Source organism: Danio rerio, chromosome 13 (genome assembly GCF_052040795.2).
Source record: "Danio rerio strain M-AB ecotype USA chromosome 13, GRCz13ab, whole genome shotgun sequence".
In the NCBI taxonomy this organism is placed as follows: Eukaryota; Metazoa; Chordata; class Actinopteri; order Cypriniformes; family Danionidae; genus Danio; species Danio rerio.
The window spans coordinates 13719318-13729687 of NC_141033.1; the positions used below are offsets into that span (position 1 = coordinate 13719318).

At 37.0% G+C, this 10370-nt stretch overlaps 1 protein-coding gene and 1 long non-coding RNA gene across 4 annotated transcripts in view; both read right to left on the reverse strand.

Moving 5' to 3' along the window:
- LOC147834145 (uncharacterized) overlaps positions 1-10370 on the reverse strand; it is a 762525-nt gene that overhangs the window by 500336 nt on the left and 251819 nt on the right. The window lies entirely within an intron of this gene.
- The window catches only part of pimr47 (Pim proto-oncogene, serine/threonine kinase, related 47), a 149615-nt gene that overhangs the window by 90325 nt on the left and 48920 nt on the right, over positions 1-10370 (reverse strand). The window lies entirely within an intron of this gene.

The window sequence follows — 10370 nt, forward strand, 5'->3', positions numbered from 1 at the left end:
TTTTCCCATATTCCGTCACGTTGTTTAAATAGCAAATGCATTTGCGCCACTTTGTGAACTTATGGATGTTCCGGTCTAGAGAAGAGATGTGTTAAGGCGCATTGTTGGCACACTGCTATTTTGAAGCAGGTCTACAGTTCAGCGCAGCATTAGTTATGCGCCTTAAACGCGTACACATTGCTTAACAGGATGTATAGCACGGGAAGTACAGCAATATGTAAATATCTTACAGATAAAAAAATAATTAAAGGATTAAAATATTACAAAAATGATTACTTTCTACATAAGTATAATAAACACTGCCTCCATGCCTTCTTCATAACGGGGGGCTTTTTCAGTCTATTCATGACACCTTGCTTTTGTATAACATTATTAGTAGTAGTATTTATTATATGCATATTTGTATTTGTTTTCTTAAAACAAGCTTAGATTTGTCCACCTATCAAGTTTTGGACCATATGGAGCACACTTGGACATAACACAGTTTTTTGACCACGCTTTGTTATTATTGTGTATTTATTCGTTTGCTGGAAAGTTACAGCTGAATTTAGAAATAGTTTTGAAACAAATCTTTACACTTAACAAACGAAACTAAATATGTAGGATAATACCGTTTCCTTATCCACGATAAAAAGCGAAAGAAAAAATTAAAAAGGCCGAATGGAGGAGGTTTGTTCTTTATCTTCTCTCTGCAAATGATCTGTTGACCAGTTTTTACACTAGTAAATGCCCCATAATGCAACTGACTCTTAAAAGAAATGGGAGATGAGGCTCTGATCGATTTATTCTCAAAACAAACCCATAACTTATTAAGAGAATAAGCACAACCCTGTTAGACCATGCGCTGGGGCACAATCCATATTCTTCTGTCCTTAAAATTGCAAGAGTGATTTTGGACATGCCCATAATGCTTTTGCGCCTTTTAAAACTCTCATCCTACACATCTTTAATATCAAATGCAACCAGCTTCATAAAAAACATAAACAAATATTTAAGAAATATTGCATCTATGTAAAACTGTAAATGAACTGGCTGTATACCAGCCATATTTATATGATTCAATCAACCTTAACACATTAATAAAAAGTAATATTCATAGATCAAAACGGTAAGAAACATCTCTCTATATGTTAAAAACTGACTATTTTTGCAGTGCAGCATGCAGAAATAGCTGAGTGCTGGAGTCGGAGTGAGGGCAGAGAGGTTAGACGAGTATACAGAGTGAGTGTGAAAGTGAAATACAGAGGAATGTGTGTCGCTGCCCTGCGTCCCCGTCCCTCTGTTCCTTGCTTTTATTTTTTAATTGGAGCCGGATTGTAATTTGCAGCTCTCCGGAGGCCGCTCTCCCTACAGGGGTGTAATAAGCTATTAGGCGCTCACCCTCTAACGCCTAACACTAATCGACACGGACAGGCCTTTGTGCAGTACTGGGACAGGGGCCGCTATTGTACAGAAGACCTCCTGCCCTGGGATAGCAAGGTCAGCTCGGGGTGCGAGGAGGGAACAGCTTCTCTTCATATAACCCGAGAAACAAAACAAACTCTAACACTTTACGCGTCCTCTCGCTTCACTGCCTGTCAAGCTGATCACCTTGTAGAGCACTTATATAGTTAAAGTGGCTTTATATCCATTTGGAACATTTATTTGGAATCTATTTACTCATATAATAATAATAATAATAATAGGAATAATAATAATAGGAATAATAATAATAATAATGTATTTTATTTATCAAGTGATTTTCTGAAACAATGTGCTAGAATAACAAAAAAAAGACAAATCTTTCACATACTAAATGTGTGCTTGCCTCTTATTTTATTGTTTGATATATATTGTCGTCAATCCCAGTTGTAAGAGCAACAAATATTAACTTGACTTCTAGTTGATCATTTGGAAAAGTGTTTGAAAGTAGATTTTTCAGATGAATCATCTGTTGAACTGCATTCCAATCATCACAAATACAAAGACCTATTGGAACCCATATGGACCCAAGATTCTCAAAGAAATCAGTCAAGTTTGGTGAAGGAAAAATCATGGTTTGGGGTTACATTCGGTATGAGGCGTGCAAGAGATCTGCAGAGACATTTGTGCTGCCCATGACATTACAAACCACATGAGAGTGTAAATTCTTTAGCAGGATAGTGCTCCATCTCATACTTAAGCCTCCATATCAAAGTTTCTAAAAGCAAAATAAGGTCTAGGTGCTTCAGGATTGACCAGCCTAGTCACCAGATATGAACATTATTGAGCCTGTCTGAGGTAACATGAAGCATTGAAAAAGAATCCAAAGAATCTTGATGAACTCTGGGTATCCTGCATGAATGCTTTCTTTGCCATTTCTCATGAATTTATTAAGAAGTTATTTGAATCATTGCGGAGATGTATGGATGCAGTCGTCCAAGCTCATGGGAGTCAGACACAATATTAATTCTTTTTCCACTGCAGCATGACTTTATATTCTATACTGTACATATTTCTGTTAAGTGGCAATACTTTTGTCTAAGCAATGTCAGATCTCACTGTCCTAATTAAATAATTAAAAATCAAGGCCTGATCATATTTTAATATGGTCAAATAATAAAATCTAGAGGCCTTTGTCTTTCATATAAGCCACTTCTGAAACCAAACGATCAACTAGAAGTCGAGTTATTATTTGTTGTTCCTAAAACTTGGATAGGCGACAAGACTTTTGTCAGATAGTGTATTGAATAAAAGAAAAGAAAAAGCTAAAGCCAAATGACTTCAACACATCAAAATTAATTGTGTTGAGATAGGATCCTTTAATTAATTACCTTTAATTATTACCTTTAGTATAATGGGATTACTTTACCAATTACTTATTCTGAACAGTATCACATCACTGTTACTTTACTTATTAATGAAATCAGTTAGCCTTTAGATCAGAGATGCCCAAACTAGGGCCCGCCGGCCAAGGTTGGCCCATAGTAACCTTTGATTTGGCCCACCATACCATCTGAGTAAAGAAGGAGAATGATGGGGATGGTTAAGGCACTGTCATATCTAATTTAATTTAACAGTTTGTTTGTTTGCTTTATTGCTAAGATGCAAAAAACAGAAATCAAATGTTTCGATGAAATGTTTTAAATGAATCAAATTTTATCTTGCATGTATCCAATAAATAGAAGACAATGCAGACATCAGTGAGCAAATGAAGGGAACGGCACGTTCAGCTTGATTAGTGTATTCAGCATTGAATTCCACTGTGTTATACAGTAAATGTGATTGTTAATGTTTTTATTGTAAAAAGTTATAATTGAAAAAAATATATATATACTGCATTAGATTATACGATTTAAAGTCAAATTTTCTATTTATGTTTGAATATTATTATGAAAAAAAATAACCTAAGTTCAACCTTTTTGTAATATAGTTTGGTATATTTACATTCAGCCCATAGCTCTCAATGATACTTGGTTTTTGGCCCTTTATTAGAAAATGTTTGGGGACCCAACAGATGAACAGTAAAGACAGACATGCAGTTAAGGCATGCAAAAATAAGTTTTGATAGAGTTGTTAAATTACAGTTGTCACATAGTTGTTGAATCATTTCAATCACAAACAAATTTATTCACAATCAATTACAATAAATAATAAAAAATTGTATTTAATTGGGCAACTTCTTTACATTTTATATTCTATATAAAATGTTCCAAATTTAACTTCAAAGACAAGCATTTTCACCACACAATGCAATAAAAAAGTAGAATACAAAAGCTAAAAACAATTCTAGATAAAAAGTACAAAACAAGATATTAGTTTTTAGAAGCATTTAGAAAGATGTTTTTTTCCCCAAAATTGGCTACAGCTAAAGAAACGGTCATAAAAACTAAAAACGACTGTAGAACTCTGTTTTGTTTAAGCTTAAATTTTAAGTTGGGAAAAAGCTAAAAGATTACTTGTAACAGGGTCCAGTACATAAAGAATGACATATTATTATTTTCTGAATGTAATATTATTATTATTAAATTTTATTATCAATTTACATCATGTAACAAAAATGCAAAAACATTATTAAAATAAGCCTCCATTCTTAAAAAAATAATGGTTCATTAATTTAATAGTGATCTTAAAACCTTCTAGTGAAAAATAAGTGGTTGTTTTAATAACATGATTGAAAAATTCTTTGAGAAACCTAAAATGCTTTACAATCACTATTTTGGAGTCTTTATTTTTAAGAATGTTGCCACAGAAGTATCACAGCTGAATGGTGAATCCAGCATAACATTAATCACAAGCTCTGTATGCGTAGCATAATAATGGAGTTGTGTGTGTGCGCAAGTGTGCGTGTGTGAATGAAAGACACATGTTGTGCCGAGCTGCAGCAGGTGTATAAAGTGGGAGGTCTGTCTGCGGTCAAAGTCCCGGGACACTTGCCAGTGCATGTCTGCCTCTTTGCTCTCACATTAAATGCATCAGACATCTTTCTTTCCTTCATTCAATCTCTGCGTTTTTTCCAGCGTTGCCCTTTAAAGTCAATTAACAAATCAGTCACAGGTGTCACTTCCAGGAGAGTTTCTAGCCGTATGCTGTTGGCCCTTTGACATGAGGTCAGAGCCGTTATCTGCGCTCCTCGCGACGCGTAATGTCGCCCCTTCTTCACCCCCCAGGCTGAACATCTGGTCAAGCCGGGATCTTTGAGCCATGGAGAAGAGCTCATTAAGAAAAGCAGCGTCCAAGCCGAGCAACAGGCTCACTAATCCAGCCCACTGCCAACCTTACTGGCCCTCACAGACAGGTTCATCTGGGGGACGAGTGCAGTCTGCATGAAGGCAGAGGCCGCTGGGGGGGTTGGGGGCTACAGCAGATACCAGCACATGTGATTCATGATGCCTTATGAGTCAATGAACACCTGAGAATATTTAGCACATTAATGAGACCACTGTTTAAAAATACTTAAACAGTTTATTGCACCAGGTTAGCACCAGGTAGTTACAGGAACTACCCAGAACAGGCCCAGTTCCTTGAGAAGTAATTTTTTCCCAAGACAATTTTTTTTTCTTCTAGCATTCGGACCATCAGTGGGAACTCTGAAGAAATATAAGCCACCAACAGTGACATCAAATGCTTCATTCAACTTATTAAACAACTAGAGGAAGTAGAGATGCTCAAAATAACCGATTAACTATTAAGCAAAAGGATGCGTTTGTAAACGATTAATGGTATCAGTTAAATGATTAAAAAATATTATTTTATACATTTTTAGAGAGGTGCATCTTTTAAATGGTTTACTGCGCACCTCGCGTTTTGCTGTTGCGCGCTGTGCACTCGCAGTTGAAATAAAAGTCAGCCCTGAGTGGAAAAAACACATTACGTCAGTCTCGTCTTTTTCATTCTTCAATCAAATAAAGGCAGAGGCGGAGTTTCCGTTGTGGTGACAGCAGTGTTTGTGTTGTCAAGACAACTAAGGAGAACTTTTAATGATGGAGGAGAGACTTGTGATCGCTGTTTCAAGTTATCTGGTGTGTATGACTTTACAAATCTTAAATATCACAATATTATTAAATAATACAATTATAACAGCGACAGCAACACTGGCGCGCAATACGGGTCAGTTGATTCTTGAAGTCTTTCCTTGTGACATAAAAAAAGAGAACCGCACTTTTTTTCTTGTCAACATAAAAGGCAGTGTGGTGCACGTTTTTTGAAACAGAAAATTGTGTTTGCGGTGATTGGCCTCTAAATGTGCACATATTTGTTAATTCGCAAGTCAAACGCAGACGAAATGATGCCAAACCAGTGATTATGCTAATCATCCCTGTACTGCCTGGGGTGGCGCCATAAACTCAACAAATAGGCTATTGATGATTTACTGTACATCCAGCAAACCAACCTTTTTTCCATTTGGAAAGTTACAGTTATTAAAATAGTTAATATATAATATAATTTTTTTTAAATAGCCTACATAATCTACAAATCAAACAAATCCTTCTTGATTTTTACATAATGATAACGCTGCACACAACTGAACCTTTCATTTTATAGCTTATAAAACATGTATGCAAATGAATGCAATATAATATGTAAACAACAAAATCGTTATATGCTGTAGTAGCATATCTTAATCTTGACTAATCTTAATCTTGACTAAAAGTCAACATATAAGGCTTAAGGTTCATTGTCATTGTCTTTTATCACACGCAGCATGCGCACACATGAATCGTCAGTGAGAAGAATGAGACGGGGGAAATAAATTATAATCATAAGACATATTCTTTAATGACTTGTATAAAAATGTTGAAAGAGGTTTTGTGATGTAATAATAACAGTGCATCATTTATTAAATACATATTTTCTGTGGAGCAATCGATATAAGGTAGCCTGATATTTTCATTTGACAAAAGAAAAAACACATGATTGAAATAAACAGCCAATGCTGGTTCTTAAAAAGGATTCAGTCTGTGTTTTCGTTTTGTAATCTAAATTTTTCATTTAAGTGAAAAACATCATGGGCAGTCCAATTTATTTTATTCTTTTTATTTAGTTTACTATTTTTTTCTATGCTGTTGTGTGAAGATGCTCTGTTATGTTCTGTATGCTGCTGTTCGCATATTAAATATAAAATTTGCAATATTTATCGTGTCAGAAACAATATAGACATGACAATTACTATCTTTAATTAAAAAATAATTTTATTTTAATCTGACCTGTTAACGGTTAATATTTGGTTAACAAGCGGCAGTTGTCGGTTGGCAAAATAAACCGAAATGAGCTTCCCTAAGAGGAAGCCTTATTGAACCTCTGTTGTAGACATATACTGTAAGTTATGCGAATGAAACAGCAAAAACCACCTGTAGGATAAACTTCTTTCTTAATGTACCCTACATTTCATTAGAAAGACTCTGCTTTACATATGTTTATATAACTGCTATTTTCATTTATAGCACGTCTATTTTCCATTGATATTTAATATTCATTCATTCATTCATTTTCGACTTAGTCCCTTTATTAATCTGGGGTCGCCTAAGTGAAATGAACCACCAACTTATCCAGCATATGTTTTTACGCAGTGAATGCCCTTCTAGCTGCAACCTATCATTGGGAATGATATTTAATATCTCTTGTTCAAATACACCATGAACAGCAGCTAAGTTGATCGTTTTCTTTGTTCTCTATTTCCACATGGGGATACAACATCCCGAGGCCTCTAGAAATCATGCAATGATTTGATCCAATTCCTGTGAAAAGATGATGCCAACCATAGAAGTATTCTAGATGTCTCCATAACCCAGGCGTAGGCCATATCCTGAGCAGATACTGTGGTGGTCATGGAGGAATTGAGAGCGTGAAACTAATTCCTGAAAGACCCAGTGGAAGACAAGTCTCCGAAATTATCTCGTGAACCAGCCTGAACACTCACGGGAGCCTTACTCACACCGGCAGCTTCTCCACGATGGATGTCCAGTGTTCTCCAGCCTCCAGCACCTAGACTGCAGCTCTGCACAAAAAGTTTGGCCAGAGGAGAAATGGTCATGCCCAGCCTGGTTTCTCTCAAGGTTTTTTCCTTCACTTTCGTCAGTTGGTAAAGTTTTGTTCCTTGCCACTGTCGCCACTGGCTTGCTCGGATTGTGGAGCTGCACATCAATGGATTTGCTCTTCAGTGTTCAGCAGCTAACATTAACATTCTGAATGTGTGTGTCTTGTAACACTTGTAAAACCATCCAGTCAGAATACATTTATGCACTTAATTTTCTAATGGATATATACTGCTCTGAAATAGGAGTTAATGTTGTTTCTCTAGGGTGGCACGATGGCTCAGTGGTTAGCACTGTCACCTCACAGCAAAAAGATCGCTGGTTCGAGCACTGGGTCAATGCGCATTTCTGTTCTACGGTATTGAAGAACTGGGTAAACAAAACTGGCAGTAGTGTATGAATGTGTGTGTGTGTGTGTGAATGTGACAGTGGATGAGGGTTTTCCAGTACTGGGTTGCGGCTAAAAGGGCATCCACTGCGTAAAACATACGCTAAAATAGTTGCCAGTTCTTTTCACTGTGGCGACCCCTGATAAATAAGGGACTAAGTCGTAGAAAAATGAATGAATATGTGAATGAATAATTGAATGAATGAATGTTGCTCCTCTAAACTAAACATTTATATTCTTAGCACTAAAACATTCCCAATACCTGTGGTCTGTCACACCAAAAAGCAGGTTCCTCTGCCAAAAGTTCTAGAACATAAGAAAACTTTCATATTTGTGAAAGTCCCTATAGTCCCTGTGTCAGATTCTGACTCCTGGTGTGTATATGAATGTCAGACTTCTACACCATTTCTAAAGAAGTGTATAAAGACTCTTGTTTGTTGGTACAGGCAAGTACTGTTTGTTAGTACTGCAAGTCTTTAACTGCTGAGAATTTATGCGCCTGCATAAGATGATGTATGCCATTTGCAGGTGGATATCATTCAACAGAGGGAAAGAAGAACTAGTGTCATACACATACAAACCATTAACAAAGCAGTGTTTATATACAATTTTTATAGAATTTCTTGCTCACCACAGAGGGACAACCTAGGCTCATTGCAGATATGTACCCAGGTCTACATTTTTAGGTACAGCGAAATATGTAACCAGAGTTATGTCTTCTTGCAGTTTTGTTTTTGCTAATCCTCCTGAGGTCGATGTGTATGCTTTTTTAATGATCTCAAATTTCTCTCGCGCATGCTCTTCTCGCATAAAACCACCAGAGCATAAAGTCTTAGAGCATGAGCAGCAATATACACTTAAGTCACTTCTGTCCATAAACCCAACCAGCAGTGTTTTTAAAAGTAATCTGGAAAAAAAAAATATTTTAGTTTTTTGCTTTTGTTTTCTCTGGTTTCTGGAATATTTTTTTTTTTTACCAGACTTGAACCCTGTAGCTGCAGTCAACTCTGTTGTGTGTCCCAAGTCAGCCGATGTACAGAGTGAGCTTCTGGGTAAACTGGTAACACCAGAAAAGCCGTGCAAATGGAAGCAGTCAGCTGGTAACGCTTAAAGCAAAATAAGCCGTCAACGGCATCATACCGTCTCGTAGCGTTGGTTTTAAAGATTCAAGAAACCCTGGAGTACTTTTTTTTGAGATTTTAACAGATTTGTGCGTGTTGAGCATTTGTTAAGACAACATTAGCACCTGTTATCTTTAATTCTGGGGAAAACTGGAAAATTTTTAGCTTCTGCCAACTAATTTCTCCTTTCAGGTTTAAATTAATTCAAGGGGCAGGATCAAAATCGGTGACGTAGCGCAAAACTGTAAGTGAAGTGATGACGCGTCGGTTTCTCAATATTATTCATAGCGGAGTTTCCTTATCCTATGAGAAGAGCCAGCTTCTTAATTATTCATGAGAGCATGCTTTCTAAAGGCAAGGCAGACCTGCCAAGCTGGGAGACTTATTTACAGGGTGAGACATGGGACGTATGTGTTTGTTTTCAGGATCCACAGGGTTTGCTGCATGTTTTTCCCCGCAATGCTGTCCGGGCTGATACAGCAAAGCTGTTGGTTTGCATAAAGCATGTTTGTCGAGAGAGCTGTATGATAACTGGAAAATGGCAGACTTTTCTTTTATCAGTGGAGTTCGTTACCATCAGGTTAGCATTGAGACACAACGTCTTTATTCGTGCTGCTGTGTTTGCACATGTTTAAAATCCTCCAGCTTGCCAGCAGGTTTAATGGTTGCAATAGACAGGGCAAGAGACTGCATTGCTATCCAGTGTATCTGCATTCAGAACCCAGGGATTCAGTAGGAGAGAAGTCCTCATTTATAGTGTTATAGTGATTATCTTCATAATGTAATAACAAATTGTGGTTATGTGTATATGAGATTACAAATGACAAATGTAGCAGGGCATTACAGTACTTACTTTTTATTTCTTTGCATTTTAACTTTGTAAACTAAAAGATCAGTTATCTCACGGTTTGTCATTTTGTCATTTTGTGAGCCAACTGACAGTTCGCCCGAATCGCTCCACTCTTTTTTCCCCTGCACTGTTGGCCACGCCCACTCAACCCTCTGCTCACAGCGCTGCTCCACACCCATCTCAGAGCATTTTTTGAAAAATTTCTGAAGTAGACTTGAACTGAAAAAGGGAGATTTCATGGCCCTTTAAAGACCAAATGGTCCGACATACCTCTGGCTAAAAATTTGCTCTCTCCAGGAATGTGAACAGGGGTACGAATCCACAATGAGCCTGTGTTGGGATTTTTTGTTTATATGTCTAATAATCTGATATGTCTAATAATCATTTGCTTAGTTTTGTCACTTCAGTTTTTTTCTCACACTTTGATTCATGGAACAGCCAATCAGAGTGCCCTCTTTCACTGACGGCAACACCAATTCTACATGCTGAATTGAGCAAACTCCCTCCAACATGAACCC